The sequence below is a fragment of the Triticum dicoccoides genome, chromosome 5B, assembly GCF_002162155.2.
Source record: "Triticum dicoccoides isolate Atlit2015 ecotype Zavitan chromosome 5B, WEW_v2.0, whole genome shotgun sequence".
NCBI lineage: Eukaryota > Viridiplantae > Streptophyta > Magnoliopsida > Poales > Poaceae > Triticum > Triticum dicoccoides.
The window spans coordinates 33,305,812-33,326,128 of NC_041389.1; positions in this window are offsets into that span (position 1 = coordinate 33,305,812).

A 20,317-nucleotide genomic window follows, 5' to 3' on the forward strand; every position below is an offset into this window, starting at 1 on the left:
CGGTAGCATGGGTTATTTACAACCGGTTCGGGTGGGGTCCAATAATAGGCGTTAATCATCTTGGCCTATTTTCGTTGGTAGTGGAAAAAAATCTTCACTTTATTTTAGCTCCCTTGTTGAGCATGTACTGAATCTCAGACCTTTTTGAACCTTTTGCTTAATAAAATGGTCGCATGCATCACTCTGATGCAGAGATCAGGGGTGATCCCCCTTTTCAAAAATAATCCAGAAAGGATCGAGAAGAAGAGAGGTCATATGGGCTCAGAAGTACCCTGACCAGATGTTTAACCCATTTTAGGCTTCTGCATTGTCCAAAAAAAACAGCCATCTCCGCTGTGCCCACAGTTCACCTTTTCATTCCATGCTCGCAAAGTGGTTGTGTGTATTGCTCTGGCTTCAGTTATTTGCATGCTGATTTTGCGAATTTAAAAAATTTCAACGAATTAAGTCAATTTTTACAAACTTTTTCTTGTTTTTTTTACTTACACTATATCAAAGTACATCTCTGGTGACTTTTCGAAAAACGCCATCAATTGACCTAAATCTTTGGCGGTTCAACAATTCCCATCACCGATCAAAAGAGAGCTTGCTAGCTCAGCTGGGTGATGTTTTTGTGGAAATTTGAGGATTGCCGTTAAAGATTACCATTCAATGGTCCATTTGCTAATAAGCCAACATAGGCCAACCCAAACCACATATCTCTCTCTTTTCCTCAACAAAAAATCGATTATACTTGTTGAAAAACTAATATATAATTCGTATGAACTAGAAAATATTGAAATGTTCAAAATATTTGCATATATCTATTCATGTTATTTTCATACATTGTTAGTAGGATTTAGTCCAATCTAAAAAATAAGTGTAAATTCATGATCCCAAATAAAATTCAAAGAAGCTAGCCACACATTTTATTATATCTATAAGTAATTATATAAGAATTTTGTTTAAATTTAGCAACATTTTTGTATATAATGTACATGTGGTTCAAATTATAGTATATCCAGTAGTAGCGAGAAACTCTTTTTGTGATAATTTAATACCTAAAATATAGCTCAATACTCATTTGATAATAAGTAATGTAAATTAAATTTAATATATATGTATATATATTTATATTTATATTTACATTAGCATAAATATAGTATGTTCTATATATGTATTTCAAGAATTTTAGAAAAATACTTTTGAAAGTACGTACTACACAACGTACGCTAACTTGGTATATGAGAAAACAGAAAATACAAATTTTTACATAATGGGATGGGACACGTAGGTACATTTGCGAATAAATTCCTTAAAGGAAGTTGTAGTCTAAAACTTAGGCGCAAATGATGAGGAAAATGTATCGTGGAGTACAAATATGATAGTTTGCATGGAGTGATGTGATGCTTCCTAAGACTTGCATTAGTGGTACATACCTGACACATCTATAATTTTTAAGTTTCAATTCATGCCATTATTTTATCAAATTATGCAAAGTCTAAATATTTTAGACTACCGAACTATCAAATTGGCAGAAGGTGGATTTGCATGTTTGATGTTTCTGAATGTAGGAAAACTTCCTGAACTGGAGAAATTATGGAAATTTCTGGGGAAAATAATAATATTTTCTGATGTCATGAACCCTGAAAAAGGGCAGATCTAGAGCAGTCACATGGGGACCCACGCGCCTTATTGGCGCCTCTTGACCCCAAACTCCACTACGAAAACGTGTGGAGGCTAGCAATTTTTTCAAGGTTGTGCATCTGGCGCAAGCTTGGACATGAAGTTTTAGAGCAACCATATTATATGATCTATGTTGTAATCATAAAAAGGTATAATTTGAAATGAATGTTTAATATCTATGAGCAGTCTTGAGTAATGCTTTACATGTCAGAACCAGGGAAGGTGTTATGAGGTGGTTGTACGTCTCAGAATCAAGCCCAAGGTTTAATCAACACTATCTATGTATAATCATGGTAGATTATTTTTCAATATAAACAACTTTACATGCAGACAGCAAGGCGATTACAGTAAATTTTCCACTTGATCTTCCAAAGTACGTGGTGCAGTCATTGATATCTTTGTCTTCGGTTCGGCTGTTAAGATCATAGACCAGATTTTTTTTTAAGGAGGAATACCCCCGGCCTCTACATGCAGCCATATTATTAAAAAAGAACATAACAAGGTCATCAAGGTTCAAAGATGATCATACTGAGCAGTACTCGAAAGTAAATAAAACTGAAAAGGGCCACACCAGGCGATATAAGACTGAAAAAGTGCCACGTCCGACGATATAAAAATAAGCTAGGATGCCTATACACCTAGCCTATTATTAACTCGCCACTCAAATCGGCTGAAGCTACCCCGTGCTACCGTCTCCCAACGGTTGCACACAATAACCAAAGGCTCCCTGAAGTCCGCGTGAGTGAGTAAGGACCACATAGGAATCCAAGATGTAACTCCGTAAATAATCTGCAAATAATAGTGAATTGTGTCCCATTAAAAATCAAATCATTTCTTGTGTTCCACATAGCCCAAAATAATGCACATACCCCTATCCGAATATGTTTAGCTAAGTGTATGTCCACTCCATTAAGCCACGTCCCAAGTAACGTGTTTATGCTCCTTGAAGGTCGAACATTAAAAACTATATGAATTGATCGCCATAATAATTGTGCAAGAGGACATTCGAGAAAGAGCTGTTTAATCGTTTCATTTTGATCACAAAAACAACACCTAGTGTTACCAACCCAATTCCTCTTTGCCAATTTCTTTTTGGTTAAAATAACTTCTTTATGGACAAACCACATAAATATTTTAATACGAAGCGGAACTTTAATCTTTCAAATATGCAACGACCTCGACAATGGCCTGGAGTCAATTAGGTCCGAATACATGGATTTCACTGAGAAGGTGACATTTGTGGTTAACTTCCAAATTGTATCCACCTGATCAGATAGGTCCTACGATCCAGGTGCAACCAAGCATTCCAACGTTCCCCTACTAGGGATCTCCTAAATTGGATATTAAGCGGTATCGAATTTAATATTTTGGCAACATAATTCTCCTTACGTTGCACAATTTTATATAAGGATGGATATTGCAAAGCCAAAGGCGTCTCCCCAAGCCATGTATCCTCCCAAAATCGAGTAGTATTACCATTACCTACTAGGTATTTCACTCGTTGAAAAAAAGTTGCTTTCGTCCTCATTAATCCCTTCCAGAATGGTGAGTCCGTTGGCCTAGCGGTGACTTGGACCAAAGTATTAGAGGGTAAGTATTTATTCCGCAAGATTTGTATCCACATACCATTGGTCTCAGTAGATATTCTATATAACCACTTGCTAAGCAGACATCTATTTTTGACCTCTAAATTTTCGATCCCTAACCTGCTCTGGTCTTTTGGTCTGCAAATAATATCCCATCTAGCCAATCTGTACTTCTTCTTGGCTTCTTCACTTTGCCAAAAGAATCGGGATCTATAAAAGATCATAGACCGGTGGCTAGCTAAATTGGGCTGCCAGTCACCGCACTTTTACTGATACCTTATTAACATTAGACGTTAGTGATTGATTAGTCCTGATTAGCTATCCAATCCTTGCAGATATACTGCAATTCTAGTTAATTCAACCGGTTTGCTATTGGCTGGAATAAATTATAAACCACTAACGTCAGCCGCTCGTAGCTCAATTTTTCATAAGATTAGGCTGATTAGTAGGAGGTTATATATTTCTCATTAGCTCGAAATTAATTAAGAGACAATGGGTGTCGAAACCAAAGTGGTTTCATCTATGCTACTCCTCTATAAATTAACAAACCCGGGCTACAATGCAACTGTCAATTTGTCCCTGTCTCTTTGCTCGTGGATTGAGCTGAACAAACTCCTGCATGTTCCGGTTCGGATATTTAGGGAACGTCGAATCCTGTGGCGAAGGCGATCTAGGGCGGGGACCGTGCGGCGGATGGCCAGCCGATCGAACGCCGGCACGCGCGCACATGGAGGCACATGGAGGCTATCTGCAACCACGTCTGCATCGACCGGTCTACCTCGACGATCGACCTCCAGTCCATGTCATGCATGAGTTAATGGAAGAAGATCTTTGCATGCAACCTGCACATCTCATTATTCTACGACTTCACATGTACTACGTGCATTACGACTCCATCACATGATCGACTAACTGCCTGACGAGTTGAGCATCCACCATATGATCGATCTAGCGGCAAATCGCCCCGCGCGCCCTAATGATCATCTAATCATACGATCACTTGTAATCAGTGAACTCACACAGATGTATCATGGGCATCATCATTGCACTCCAAAAGATTCTTCATTGTGAAAAGCTTGAATTATTAATTATTCCAGTTTTTAAACCAAAAGCTAACTTATCAGTCAGAGGCTGATGATTTAAATTTATCAGTAACAGATCATGCATGTGTCTAGTGGCCCACAGAGGTATATCAGTCTGGTCCCTCGTAAGCATGCATGCAATTCTATTCTGGTCTCTCTTCATATGCATGGCAAACATTTTTTTTTCTTTTTTAGGAAGTATGCTTTTGTTCAAATCACAAAATAATACAAAGTCGTTAACTCGTACAGGCACACCCTAACACAGAGATAATTAATCAGAAAAATATACAGCACCCTAACACAACCAGTAAAAAACGAAGACGGAGCTCTATGTCTTCATCCCTAAACCTTGCAAGAAGGCTCCTGCAACGTAAGAATCTGCAACCAGATCCAAGCAAGTGATCATATTCCACCACGGCATAACCGCCACGACGCCGCTCCCACTTTTCTTTGCTCCGCTGCCGAAAAGACATGTACACACATATGTATCCAACACACCTGCACGAGCCTTCGCCATCCGTGGCTTTGAGTACCGCTATATGTGGCCCTTCTAGATGGAAGAGAGCTAAGATCTGGTTTCTACCTCGTGGCCTGGCCAACAGCCTGGGCAAAGCAGGACATCACTCCAGCAGCAGCACAAAGAAAGAAAAAGAACAACAGCAGAAAATCATGATGTGCACGAGGAAGATACTCTATCTCCTCACAACCACCACCCATCTGAGGTCCAACCCAGCCAGTGTCGGATGACCTCCAGACACCATGGCCCATGACCTCGGCGAGATCCGGGGATCCCCGCCACGCTGGCTCCTCCATGAAGACATGAGCACCGCTGGACCGCGAACGAAGCCCGGAGAGACTTATTCAGATGCGGCAAGAACCCACACAATGACCAGATCCGAGGTTCCCCCTCCCTCCCGCCGCCGGAGCGGCTGGCGAAGGAAGACTGAACCAGCGGCGCCAGTGGGTCACTAAGGGACTGGCTCTATTCGCCTAACCGTTTGCAAGATATGTGTGGCTATCTCCATGGCTAACAATTTGGAAGTTAGAGCATCTCCAATGCCGACCTTCAAACCGACTGCATACTTCCGGACCGCATTGTTCGGACGTGTTTTTTTCTCGCAAACCGGAAATGGAGTTGGGTCTGGGGCTTTGCGGGCATCCAGACCGCTGCCACGCTCACGTCTGACCGTCCTGGACCACAAAAAAACCACACAGGCCCGCACGTATTCCCTCCCAGCGCCAGCTGCCTGCATTCATACTGCAGAGAGCGACCGCTCAATTGATGCCGGCGCAGAACGGACGCGACCTCTCACTGTCAGTATTGAAGCGGTGCGCCGACCAATAGAGCCACCCTTTGCGCTGAAGCATATACCTCCGAGGTTCACGGCAGTCCGACGGACTGCCAGACATGGGGAAGACAATGGAGATACATCGCGGCTGGCTATAGACTAGTCAAGTGTATCCGTGTCGTGGAAATGGATATCCGCCGGCGCCGGCCATAGACAAGTTTTACCTTAGTTCGGTGTAGTTTTTAGTAAAAAATTGTCCAAAATGCAGTAAATTTAGTCTGGTTATGAAATCAGTCCTGTTTGCATGAATTTTGTCTGATAGGTTCAAACAATGGTTGGATGCGGGCAACGTTGAATGGCGTTCTCCGGCATCAGTGTCCGTGGACAGGGAGTCCACGGACAAATGCATCAGCAAATTTGCAGGTCATCTTCGAAGATGCCCTTATCCGTGGCAAACATTTTGAAACTTATACGCATGGCAAATTGGTTTACACTTCTTCGTTAGAAAGATTACCTACCTCTGGGTCTAGTCTCTGGGCGACTGGGCACCACTAAAAACTACCAACTGCCACTCAGAAGTACCTACCGGCCGGTCTGATCTCACCGGCAGCCTGCTTCGTCTTTTTTTTTGCGCAGAAAAAAAAAAGACGAAGCAGAAAAAAAAGGCGTTATGGAAACCGTTGTCTCAGTGGGTAAAATAAATATTGTTAAAATCAAAGTTGACTGAACACCAACTGATGGAAACCGTTATGGAAAGCTTAGTCCACATCCCTCCTTCTAAGTTCCCCTAGGGTTCCACCTGTCCTCCGACGTGCGCCGCCGGAGTTCACGTGATTCTACCATCAAAACTGAAGAGGCCTCTGGCGATCGGGAGAGCGAAGGTAGTGGTAGACGCGCCTGGGCTTGCATGGAGACAACGGAGCTTCCTAGAAGCGGGAGAGAGATGAAGGGAGTTCGGGTAGAGGAGGGTTTGGGCGAAGCGGAGGTGAGGGATGATGAATCTGGATCGGGAGCACCCAAACCGCCGGCGGTGCAGCGTCATGGAGGGTTTGCGGCCGATTCCACCATGGAAGATAGGGGGGAGGATGGAGATGGTGCCTGGGATCATCTTGGCCCAGATCCTTCGATTGAAGATGCGTTTGAAGGGTTGAAGTTACACGGAGAGGAGGAGGAGGATTTGGATCTATCCGGCGAGGTAGATGATCTGATCAAAGACGTGAGATGGCTAGCCCTATTTAGGGTTCATACATTGAGGCCGTTTAGCCACTCCGCATTGTTGAACTCTATGAGGAACGCCTGGGCGTGTGCGCAGGGAGTTACTTTCAATGTGAAGGGGCCGGATTTGTTCTTGGCTCAGTCCCACTGCTTGGGTGATTGGAAGCGGGTAATGGAAGGAGGGCCATGGCAGTTCAGAAGGGATCCGGTGATTCTGGTAGAGTACGATGGATTCACGAACGTAGCTGAGTACTCCCTGAACATGTACCCCCTTTGGGCGAGGGTGAAAGGCCTTCCGGATGGTTTAACGCGGAAGAAAGAATTAGCGGAAAAACTGGCAAAAAAGGTGGGGGAGCCACCGTTTACTGTGATGGTTAATGAAGGAAAGATAAATCCCTCGAGCTATCTACGTGTGCATGTTTTTGTGAATGTTACAAAACCCCTGGTGAGATTTGTCCCTATAACCCTGAAGGAGAGGAAGAAATACCCTGTCAGCTATGAGAAACTACCTGATTTTTGCTACTTCTGTGGTTGCTTGGGCCATGTGGTGGAGGAATGTGGTGATGGTGTTCATGAGCCAAGTGTGTGCGAATGGGGTGAGTTCTTGAATTGGAGTAGTGAACCAGGAGGAACAGGAGCTGGAGCAGGGAGAGGAGGTAGAACGGGAGGAAGAGGAGGAGGTGGCGGTTTTGGCAACCGGGGCAGGGGAGGTAGAAGTGGAGGTGGCAGCGGTAGAGGGGAATTCAGGGAGGAGATGGCAAATGCTAGCAATGTGGTTTATCAGGATAGGGAAGTGGTGGATGGGGGTGACAACAACAGGGTCCGGAAAAGATTGGTGTCGGAGGATGGTGTCCTTAATGTAAGGGGGCAACCAGTACCAAATATGTTGGGGAAGGTTTCTAACGCTGTTTTGCGCATCGAGAGTGGACCGTCGGTTGATGACATAGAGAAAGGAAATAATACACCGGGTAAACTGCCAATTGTTAAGAAGAGGAAGCAGGGTGAGGTAGGAAGTGATGAGGATATGGACTTGATAAATGAGGAGGCCTCCGTGAGGGAGGACCGCCGGTCCAGATGAATCTCATAAGTTGGAACTGCCGAGGAGGGGGGAATTCCCGGACAGTTCATGAAATTGCGACTTTATCTCAGTTGCACTCCCCCATGTTTGTATTTTTATGTGAAACAGGGCAAAAGGAGAGTAAGATGAGGAGGCTACGTGGTCGGTTGGGCTTGAAGGGCTTCAAAGGGGTTGATAGTAATGGAATGAGTGGGGGATTAGATTTTTATTGGCATGAGTCCTGCATTGTGGAGATCCTAGACAAAGAGGACAGATACATTGATGCTCTGGTTAGAATGTATGAGGGTGGAGAACAGTGGAGAATCACATGTGTGTATGGAGAACCAAGGACTGAGAATCGTCACCTCATGTGGTCAAAACTATAAAGTCTAAAAAATGTTACTAATCTTCCATGGTTAGTGATTGGAGATTTTAATGAAGCTCTATGGAGCTTTGAACATTTCTCCGCGACGCCAAGAGCTGAATCGCAGATGCTTGCTTTCAGAGATACGTTGGAGGTGTGTGGACTAGTTGATTTGGGCTTTGTTGGGGTACCTTTCACTTATGACAATATGCGGAGTGGTCATAATAATGTCAGAGTTCGACTAGACAAGGCGGTTGCAAGTAATTCATGGAGGAATCTGTTTGTATTCTCATCGGTGGTCCATGTACCATCGCCACGCTCAGATCACGTCGCCATCGTTTTGAAAGGGGAGACTGAACAACATAAAATCATGGGTGGTGGAAGGCGGTACGAGCTTCTCTGGGAGAGTAATCCCACACTGCCAGATATTGTGAAGGAGGCGTGGGAATCAGTGGGTGATGTTGGCAATATGGCTGAGTTGCACAAGGCACTTGACAAAACTATGACTGCCTTGAGATCGTGGGGCAGTATGTTTGGTAATGTGCATTGGGAGCTTGCGAAGTCAAGATCACAACTAGAGGAGCTGATGAACAAGAACGCGGATAGAAACGATATAAGAAGAGTAACCGACAAGATGAATGAATTACTTTACCAGGAGGAGATGATGTGGCTCCAAAGGTCTAGAATCACGTGGTTGAAGGAGGGGGACCGAAACACGAAGTATTTCCAAAGCAAGGTTGTGTGGAGAGCCCGGAAGAATAAGATCCGTGAGCTAAGGGATAGTATCGGAGTGGTACACTCTGATTTTTCTTCTATGAGCAGTATTGCAAACGAGTACTTCCACAAAATCTTTAAGGCAGACGCCAATGTGGTTCCAAGTCATGTTGTCAATCTTGTGGAGTCGGTGATTACAGAGGAGGATAATAGGAGGCTGTGTTTGCCGTTCTCTCATAAAGAGATCTCGGATTCTCTCTTTCAAATTGGTCCCCTAAAAGCCCCAGGTCCGGACGGATTTCTAGCCTGGTTTTTTCAGCGTAATTGGAGTGTTCTTAAGGAGAGTGTGATCATGGCTGTTAAGGAATTTTTTCGGTCAGGTTTGATGCCGGAAGGTGTGAATGCTACTTGCATTACACTTATTCCTAAGATCTCTAACCCGGTTAGCATGTCTGATTACAGGCCAATAAGTTTGTGCAATGTAATTTACAAGGTCATTTCCAAATGTCTTGTAAACAGGCTTCGTCCTCTCTTGGATGACCTAATATCAGCGGAGCAAAGTGCGTTTATTCCAAGAAGGATGATAACTGACAATGCCTTAGTGGCATTTGAGTGCATTCATTACATAAAGCAGGAGAAGGATCCGTCCAAAAGTTTTTGTGCCTATAAACTAGACCTCTCCAAGGCGTATGATAGGGTGGACTGGGTCTACTTGAAGCAAGTGATGCAAAAGATGGGATTCTGAGACCGATGGGTGGACTGGATAATGTCATGTGTCACATCGGTCAGATACTCTGTTGAATTAAATGGGACCCTCTTAGATTCATTTGCACCGACGCGTGGGCTTCGGCAAGGAGACCCTTTATCACCATTCTTGTTTCTGTTTGTGGCGGATGGTCTATCTTCAATCTTAAGGCAGCGGGTTTCGTCTAATGCAATTACCCCAGTCAAGGTCTATCGAAGGGCACTGGGAATATCACACTTATTATTCGCAGATGATACTCTGTTATTTTTTAAGGCATCACTTGAGCAGTCCGTGGAAGTTAAGAAGGCTCTAGATTTGTATAACAAAGCTACTGGGCAAAGTCTCAATTATAATAAATGCTTGTTGTTCTTTGGTACTTCTTGTCTGGAGGAAGTGCAAGATGCAATTCGGTCGACACTGGAGGTCACATCTACAGTTTTTGAAGAGAGGTATTTGGGGCTGCCTACTCCCGAGGGGCGAATGTCGAAAGGCAGGTTCCAAAATTTGCAAACTAGTTTAACAAAAAGACTAGTCCAGTGGGGAGATGGTTACCTCGCGCAACCGGGAAGGGAGACGCTGATTAAATCAGTAGCGTTGTCGCTGCCAACATATATCATGGGAGTTTTTAAGCTCCCTTACTCGCTGTGTGATGATCTTACAAGAATGATCAGGAATTTCTATTGGGGATCGGCAGAAGGGAAGCGGAAGGTACACTGGAAAGGCTGAGATCATTTGTTGCAACCAAAGTCCAAGGGAGGTGTTGGTTTCCGCGATCTGCGCGTGTTTAACCAAGCTCTTCTAGCACGTCAGGCTTAGAGGTTGATTACTAGACCGGATAGCTTGTGTGCCCGTGTTCTGAAAGCAAAATATTACCCCAATGGGAAACTAGAGGATACGGTTTTTGCTGGTAATGCATCCTCATCTTGGCAGGGTATTAGCCATGGGCTGGAGCTTCTTAAGAAGGGCTTGGTATGGAGAGTTGGTGATGGAAGAAGTATACGGATATGGCGAGACAATTGGATACAGAGGCCATTTTCATATAAACCCATATCACCGCAAGGGAGGTGTAGGATTCGGTTTGTGGCCGATTTACTCAATGAGAATGGTTCTTGGAAATATGACCAAGTAGTCAAGTATTTCTTTGCAGCTGATCTGTCTGAAATTTTGAAAATTAGGGCATCTCCACGACAAGAGGCAGATGTGCTTGCTTGGGGTCCGGGTAAGCTGGGTTTGTTCAGCGTGAAAAGTGCTTATGATTTGGCATTTGAGGAGATGCATAGAGACAGTGCGGTGGCCAGCAGTACTAGCCCGAAAGGTAGGAGGGCGTTGTGGAAACTTATTTGGGCAGCGGAGGTGCCCCCGGCTGTGAAGAATTTCGCTTGGAGACTGAATTCAAATAGTCTACCAACCTGAGCGAACAAACATAAGATCGGCCTTGAATCTTCTCCTCTTTGTCCTATATGTGCCATGGAGCCGGAGGATAACTTCCATCCTATGCTGCGATGCCCTCTAGCTCGCCACTTATACGAAACAATGGCAGAAGTTTGGAGATTACCACGGATTGATACAATAAAATTTTCAGGTAGAGAGTGGCTGTTTCAGACCTTGGAATGTTTGGATGACTCGCAGCGAAGCATGATCCTTTTTACCTTCTGGAGGTGTTGGTATGTTCGTAATGAAGTGGTGCATTCCAAGCCTGCACCACCAGTGGAGGCCTCCTCTAGATTTTTACAGAGTTATTTGAACTCGATAATTGCAGTTAAGGCGAGCACATCAGCCGATCAGGTGAAGGGGAGAGCAAGTAATAATCTGGAGAGGAGGGCCCGACAAACACTTCTCGTGCAATCGCCGAAGTGGAAGCCACCCACCCCGGGCTGGCTAACACTCAATACTGACGGCTCGTTCGGTTCTGATGGTTCAGCATGGGCTGGTATGATCCTACGCGATGAGAATGGTGCAATTATTTTCTCAGCTTGTAGGCAATTATTTTCTTGTCGGGATGCCCTGGAGGCTGAGCTCTGTGGTTGCATGGAAGGCCTTTCTATGTCCATTCAGAGGACTGAAGCTCCTATCATAATTGAGATGGATTCCTCAACCGCTGTTGCTATGATTCAAAATGAAGATATGGATAGATCGGTCTACTCTTCCTTGGTGAAGGAGATTAAGTTTCTGATAGGTTTCAGGGAAACTTGTGTTACTCATGTTTGCCGTTCTCAAAATAAAGCTAGTGATAGTCTTGCTAGTTTTGCTAGGCTAGAGAGAAGAACTATGACATGGCTTGCTTCTGGTCCACCTGAGACCCTTGATTTCGTGCAAGCTGATTGTATTGATACTTTGATTGAGTAATACAAGTATTTCCATCGCAAAAAAAATGAAGAAGAAGAAGAAGGGAGAAGGACAAGAACATGCACACACTTGCATGTCTGTCTTGCCATACACGGTAGTTAAACCACACATCTTGCAAAAAAATATAATGGAGTAACTAACATTGCAAGTTGCAATATTTTGTTTCTCTAATGCCCACTGATCTCATGACGAAGCCCAACTGAGGAACGACAAATGCAATATCATGCCAGCATTTTGTGGGCAAACTGTCAATTATGATGCCTCGCAAGTCTCGTGAGTATATCATGGCCTTCTGCTGGTCGTGGTGTAACTAAAAGCACATGCACGATGAGAGAAGCGATAGAGAGGACGAGCGCTTTTGCTCCCTGTACGTGGACCAATGTGACAAGTCCATTGTGGTGGGCCCATACTGTAACGTGGTACGTACACTAAGCACCTACGGTGATGTGTACGTAGCATGCCAAGCTGTATCCGTCAGGACAAACGTTTCCTCGAACGTGACGGCGTGCAAAATAAGGAAGAAGGTATCTGGCATCACGGGTCCACCAATGTACACGTCTTGCGCAGAATGCAATCTGAATGAATCACGGATTAGGTGTGAAAACAAGCAATGTTTTGGCAAACCACAAAGCTATATCACTTCTTTTTTCTCCTTTTCTTTTTCGAGGGGAAGCTATATCACTTCTATCGGATATAGTATTTGCTGAGATAGAATATTTTGCTGAAATTTGGTCTATTTTGGGACATCCCAATAACTATTTCAGAAAATTCTAATAAGTCCTAAAGACCCACTTAGCCCATTCGTGCAAGGCAAGGGATACTACTAAAGTTTAGTCCCACATCCCTTCAGCTCCTGGCGCAGCCTCTCGCCTTCTTCTCCTGTGCCTATAAAAGGAAGGTCGCTCCTCTCTAGAGAGATACAACAGAAGACTCTTTCTCTTGCCACCGAGTTCCTGAGCACTGCGCTACTGACCTCCATCCCGGCTTGTGGCGTGCACCGTGAATCGGGACAGTAGGCCTCCAAAACCGCACGTCTTTGATTCTTGTATGGGAGAAGGGTGATAAGGTTTTTTGGGAGCGCTCCGCGCGACTACTGACTTCTTCGTCACGGACGCCCCGGATTCCGACGACTACTTCCCCGACGACTACTTCCCCGACGACGACTTCTTCCCCGACATCGACAACCTCCTCGACGACATGGCTGGCGAGGAAACCGACCCCAAGACCAGTGCGTCTGTTGCTACTGCTGTTGTCCCGTAAGTGTACTTCCTCTTTCTGTTATAGGTCCTGCCACAGTTCCTTTTTCTAGCATCTACTCTAGATATGTTTGGTTATAGTTCATATTTGCAGATGCTATTTACCTTCTCTGTGTCATATTGCATGACTTGCTTTATCTCTGCTATATTAGTCATGCTTTATTTAGTATTTCCGTTAATAAAATTATTTGGTAAATTGCTCATATTTCCAACAATCCGAAAACCTTATTATAGGCAATTTACCCCGAGTGGTTTTGCTGCTTCCATGAGACCTCCTATGTTTGAGGGTATCCACTATAAGAGGTGGCGCGTGAGAGCCGTTCCATGGTTTCAAACCATGAGCTGCTATGACGCCACCCTTGGCAAACCTGAAGGAGAGTATGATGCTCCACAAGAACAAGCTTTTCAGAAAATGGATACCCTGTTTAAGGCTGCTCTTTTGAGTGTTCTTGGTGAGAACATAGTTGATGCTTACGCGTCAATTGATAATGGAAAAGATATATGTGGGACGCACTCGAGGCTAAGTTTGGGGTCTCGGATGCTGGCACTGAGCTGTACATCATGGAACAATTATATGATTACAGGATGACTGTAGAGCGCTCCGTGGTTGAGCAAGCTCATGAGATACAGTCATTTGCTAGAAAGCTTGAGCACTTCAATTGTATGCTACCGGACAAGTTTGTTGCCGGAGGTATCATCACTAAGCTTCCTCCTTCGTGGAGGAACTTTGCTACCTTACTGAAGCATAAGAGGAAGGAGTTTTCCGTTCCAGATCCCATTAGTACTCTTGATGTGCAAGAAAAGGTGAGAGCAAAGGACAACCGTGCTAGAGGTATGGAGGGAGGTTCTAGTGCCAATCTGGTACAGAAGAAAAACTTCCAGCCCCACAAATTCAAGAGCAAGGGCAAGTTTGATGGTAAAGCAAAGTTTGATGGGAAGACCAAGGTTGTACAGCACACGAACTTCAAGAAGAAGAATGACAAGAAGAAAGGTGTTTGTTATGTGTGTGGAGAACCTGATCATTGGGTTCCTAGTTGCCCTAATTGCTATGACAAGCGTGACCTTGGGAAAGGCAGCAAGACCACTAATGTTGTCATTGGAGACACTGACATGAAGGAAGCTGGCTATGGTATATTTCCCACTATTCTTTCAGTATGTCATTCTCCCGATTGGTTGATTGACACAGGTGCTAATGTGCATGTTTGCGGGGGATATTTCCATGTTTTCGTCTTATCAGACCGCATGGACTTCCACCATGCTGATGGGCAACGGTTCATGTGCTTTTGTTCGTGGTGTTGGCACGGTCGATCTGAAGTTTACTTTGGGGAAGATCGTTCGGCTGAAGAACGTGCATTATGTCCCCTCCGTCAATAAAAATCTTGTTAACGGATCTCTTCTGTGTAGAGATGGCTACAAGATTGTCTTTGAGTCAAATAAATTTGTAATATCCAAGTATGGAACCTTTGTTGATGAAGGCTATGAATCAGGAGGCCTGTTTTGTTTATCCTTGTCAGATGTTTGCAATAAAGTTGTTAATCATGTTTGCAATAATAGTGAATCAAATGTGTGGCATTCGCGTCTTTGTCATGTTAATTTTGGTTGCATGTCGCGACTTGCCAAGTTGAACTTAATCCCTAGTTTCACCACGGTCAAGGGATCTAAGTGTCAAGTGTGTGTGCAAGCTAAGCAACCTCGTAAGTCTCATGCGACTGTGGAAATAAGAAATCTTGCACCACTAGCGCTCATACATTCAGATCTTTGTGAAATGAATGGTGTGTTGACAAAAGGTGGAAAGAAATATTTCATGACGTTGATTGATGACTCCACTAGATACTACCATGTGTATCTTCTGAAATCTAAGGATGAGGCTTTGAACTATTTCAAGATCTATAAAGCTGAAGCGAAAAACCGACTTGATTGAAAGATCAAGAGGCTTAGGTCCGATCGTGGTGGAGAGTATTTCTCAAATGAATTTGATTCCTTTTATGCGGAACATGGTATAATCCATGAGAGGACGCTTCCCTATTCACCTCAATCAAATGGGGTGGCCGAAAGAAAGATCGTACTCTAACTGATTTGGTTAACGCCATGTTAGACACATCGGGTCTCTCCAAGGTATGGTGGGGGGAGGCAATATTGACTGCATGTCATGTCCTAAACCGAGTTCCCACAAAGAACAAAGAGATAACTCCATTCATGGAATGGGAGAAGAAAAGGTTAAAGCTCTCTTATCTACGAACCAGGGGTTGTTTGGCGAAAGTCAATGTGACAATTCCAAAGAAGCGCAAGCTTTGACCAAAGACTTTGGATTGTGTTTTCCTGGGATATGCTTTTCATAGCATTGGTTATAGATCCTTGGTTGTAAAATCTGAGGTACATGACATGCATGTCGGTACGATCATGGAGTCAAATGATGTGACTTTTTTTGAAGATATCTTTCTAATAAAGGATATGGCTACCTCATCTAATCAGGAGATGCCTAGTTCATCGACTCAGGAACCAGTTACAATTATTGAACCTGCCATTTTGGATGGAACACTTTGAAAATCCTATGGAGGAGAACAATGAAGTTCCTACTAGGAGCAAGAGACAGAGGACTTCAAAGTCTTTTGGTGTTGATTTTCTTGTGTATCTCATAGATAACACTCCCAGTTCTATTTTAGAGGACTATGCATCTGAGGATGCGGACTACTGGAAGGAAGCGGTCCATAGTGAGATGGATTCCATCTTGGCAAATGAAACTTGGGAGATAACTGATCGTCCTTATGGGTGCAAACCTATAGGATGCAAATGGGTATTCAAGAAGAAGCTCAGGCCTGATGGTACTATTGAGAAGTACAAGGCTCGACTCATGGCTAAGGGTTATACCCAAAAGGAAGGTGAAGACTTCTTTGATACTTACTCACCTGTGGCTCGACTGACCACTATTTGAGTACTTCTTTCACTTGCTGCCTCACATGGTCTTCTCGTTCATCAAATAGATGTTAAGACTGTTTTCCTAAATGGAGAGTTAGAAGAGGAAAATTATATGGAACAACCAGATGGGTTTGTAGTAGATGGTCAGGAAGGAAAAGTGTGCAAGTTGCTGAAGTCTTTATATGGACTTGAGCAAGCACCCAGGCAGTGGCATGAGAAGTTTGAGAGAACTTTAATAGTCGCAGGCTTTGTTGTAAACAAAGCTGAAAAATGTGTGTACTATCGCCATGGTGGGGGCGAGGGACTTATCCTTTGCTTGTATGTTGATGACATACTGATTTTCGGAACAAATCTGAAGGTTATTATGGAGGTCAAGGATTTCCTATCTCGTTTCTTTGAGATGAAGGATTTAGGAGTGGCTGATGTCATTCTGAACATCAAGTTGTTGAGAGACGATGATGGTGGGATTACATTGCTTCAATCTCACTATTTGGAAAAGATCTTGAGTCGCTTTGGCTACAGTGACTGCAAGCCCTCTCCAACACTATATGATACTAGTGTGTTGCTTTGAAATAATCAAAGAATTGCTAGAGACTAATTGAAATATTCTCAGATTATTGGCGTGCTTATGTATTTAACCAGTGCTATAAGACCTGACATCTCTTTGCTATTAGTAAATGATGACCCACAAGTGTAGGGGATCGCAACAGCTTTCGAGGGTAAAGTATTTAACCCAAATTTATTGATTCGACACAAGGGGAGCCAAAGAATATTCTTGAGTATTAGCAGTTGAGTTGTCAATTCAACCACACCTGGATAACTTAGTATCTGCATCAAGGTATTTAGTAGCAAAGTAGTATGATAGTAATAGTAACAGTAATAAAAGGTAAAGATAGTAATAGCAATATTTTTGGGTTTTATAGTGATTGTAACAGTAGCAATGGAAAAGTAAACAAGCGAAGCACAATATATGAAAAGCTCGTAGGCAATGGATCAGTGATGGATAATTATGTTGGATGTGATTCCTCATGTAAGAGCTATAACATAGGGTGACACAGGACTAGCCCCAATTCATCAATGTAATGTAGGCATGTATTCCAAATATAGTCATACGTGCTTATGGAAAAGAACTTGCATGATATCTTTCGTCCTACCCTCCCGTGGCAGCGGGGTCCTAGTGGAAACTAAGGGATATTAAGGACTCCTTCTAATAGAGAACCGGACCAAAGCATTAACACATGGTGAATACATGAACTCCTCAAACTACGGTCATCACCGAGAAGTATCTCGATTATTGTCACTTCGGGGTTGTCGGATCATACCACATAATAGGTGAACAATGAAGTTCCTACTAGGAGCAAGAGACAGAGGACTGCAAAGTCTTCTGGTGTTGATTTTTTTGTGTATCTCATAGATGACACTCCCAGTTCTATTTCAGAGGACTATTCATCTTAGGATGCTGACTACTGGAAGGAAGCGGTCCGTAGTGAGATGGATTCCATCTTGGCAAATGAAACTTGGGAGATAACCGATCGTCCTTATGGGTGCAAACCTATAGGATGCAAATGGGTATTCAAGAAGAAGCTCAGGCCTGATAGTACTATTGAGAAGTATAAGGCTCGACTCATGGCTAAGGGTTATACCCAAAAGGAAGGTGAAGACTTCTTTGATACTTACTCACCTGTGGCTCGACTGACCACTATTCGAGTACTTCTTTCACTTGCTACCTCACATGGTCTCCTCGTTCATCAAATAGATGTTAAGACTGTTTTCCTAAATGGAGAGTTAGAAGAGGAAAATTATATGGAACAATCAGATAGGTTTGTAGTAGATGGTCAGGAAGGAAAAGTGTGCAAGTTGCTGAAGTCTTTATATGGACTTGAGCAAGCACCCAGGCAGTGGCATGAGAAGTTTGAGAGAACTTTAAAAGCTGCAGGCTTTGTTGTAAACAAAGCTGAAAAATGTGTTTACTATCGCCATGGTAGGGGCGAGGGACTTATCCTTTGCTTGTATGTTGATGACATACTGATTTTCGGAACAAATCTGAAGGTTATTATGGAGGTCAAGGATTTCCTATCTCGTTGCTTTGAGATGAAGGATTTAGGAGTGACTGATGTCATTCTGAACATCAAGTTGTTGTGAGACGATGATGGTGGGATTACATTGCTTCAATCTCACTATTTGGAAAAGATCGTGAGTCGCTTTGGCTACAGTGACTGCAAGCCCTCTCCAACACCATATGATACTAGTGTGTTGCTTTGAAAGAATCAAAGAATTGCTAGAGACTAATTGAAATATTCTCAGATTATTGGCTTGCTTATGTATTTAACCAGTGCTATAAGACCTGACATCTCTTTGCTATTAGTAAATGATGACCCACAAGTGTAGGGGATCGCAACAGCTTTCGAGGGTAAAGTATTTAACCCAAATTTATTGATTCGACACAAGGGGAGCCAAAGAATATTCTTGAGTATTAGCAGTTGAGTTGTCAATTCAACCACACCTGGATAACTTAGTATCTGCATCAAGGTATTTAGTAGCAAAGTAGTATCATAGTAATGGTAACAGTAATAAAAGGTAAAGATAGTAATAGCAATATTTTTGGGTTTTGTAGTGATTGTAACAGTAGCAATGGAAAAGTAAACAAGCGAAGAACAATATATGAAAAGCTCGTAGGCAATGGATCAGTGATGGATAATTATGTCGGATGTGATTCCTCATGTAATAGCTATAACACAGGGTGACACAGAACTAGCCCCAATTCATCAATGTAATGTAGGCATGTATTCCAAATATAGTCATACGTGCTTATGGAAAAGAACTTGCATGGTATCTTTTGTCCTACCCTCCCGTGGCAGCGGGGTCCTAGTGGAAACTAAGGGATATTAAGGCCTCCTTTTAATGGAGAACCGGACCAAAGCATTAACACATGGTGAATACATGAACTCCTCAAACTACGGTCATCACCGAGAAGTATCTCGATTATTGTCACTTCGGGGTTGTCGGATCATAGCACATAATAGGTGAACAATGAAGTTCGTACTAGGAGCAAGAGACAGAGGACTGCAAAGTCTTTTGGTGTTGATTTTCTTGTGTATCTCATAGATGACACTCCCAGTTCTATTTCAGAGGACTATTCATCTGAGTATGCTGACTACTGGAAGGAAGCGGTCCGTAGTGAGATGGATTCCATCTTGGCAAATGAAACTTGGGAGATAACCGATCGTCCTTATGGGTGCAAACCTATAGGATGCAAATGGGTATTCAAGAAGAAGCTCAGGCCTGATAGTACTATTGAGAAGTACAAGGCTCGACTCGTGGCTAAGGGTTATACCCAAAAGGAAGGTGGAGACTTCTTTGATACTTACTCACCTGTGGCTCGACTGGCCACTATTCGAGTACATCTTTCACTTGCTGCCTCACATGGTCTTCTCGTTCATCAAATAGATGTTAAGACTGTTTTCCTAAATGGTGAGTTAGAAGAGGAAAATTATATGGAACAACCAGATGGGTTTGTAGTAGATGGTCAGGAAGGAAAAGTGTGCATGTTCCTGAAGTATTTATATGGACTTGAGCAAGCACCCAGGCAGTGGCATGAGAAGTTTGAAAGAACTTTAACAGCCGCAGGCTTTGTTGAAAGCAAAGCTGATAAATGTGTGTACTATCGCCATGGTGGGCGCGAGGGACTTATCCTTTGCTTGTATGTTGATGACATACTGATTTTTGGAACAAATCTGAACACTACTAGGAAAAGGCTATAGATGGGATGGGCACTAATGGCGCACCTGTCAGGTGGTGCGCCAGTACTATATACTAATGCCGCACCGTTTGGTGATGCGCCATTAGTGTGGAAGACACTAATGGTGCACCAGACACACGGTGCGCCACTAGTAATAATTTTTTTTTCCATTTTTCCATACATACTAATGGCGCAGCAGACAGAGAGTGCGCCAGTACTGTATTATTATTTTTATTCTTTTTTTGCAAAACTACTAATGGCGCACCATGTCATACTGCGCCATTACTAGTATAAACTAGTAATGGCGCACTATGACTCCGTGCGCTATTAGTGTGTGCATATA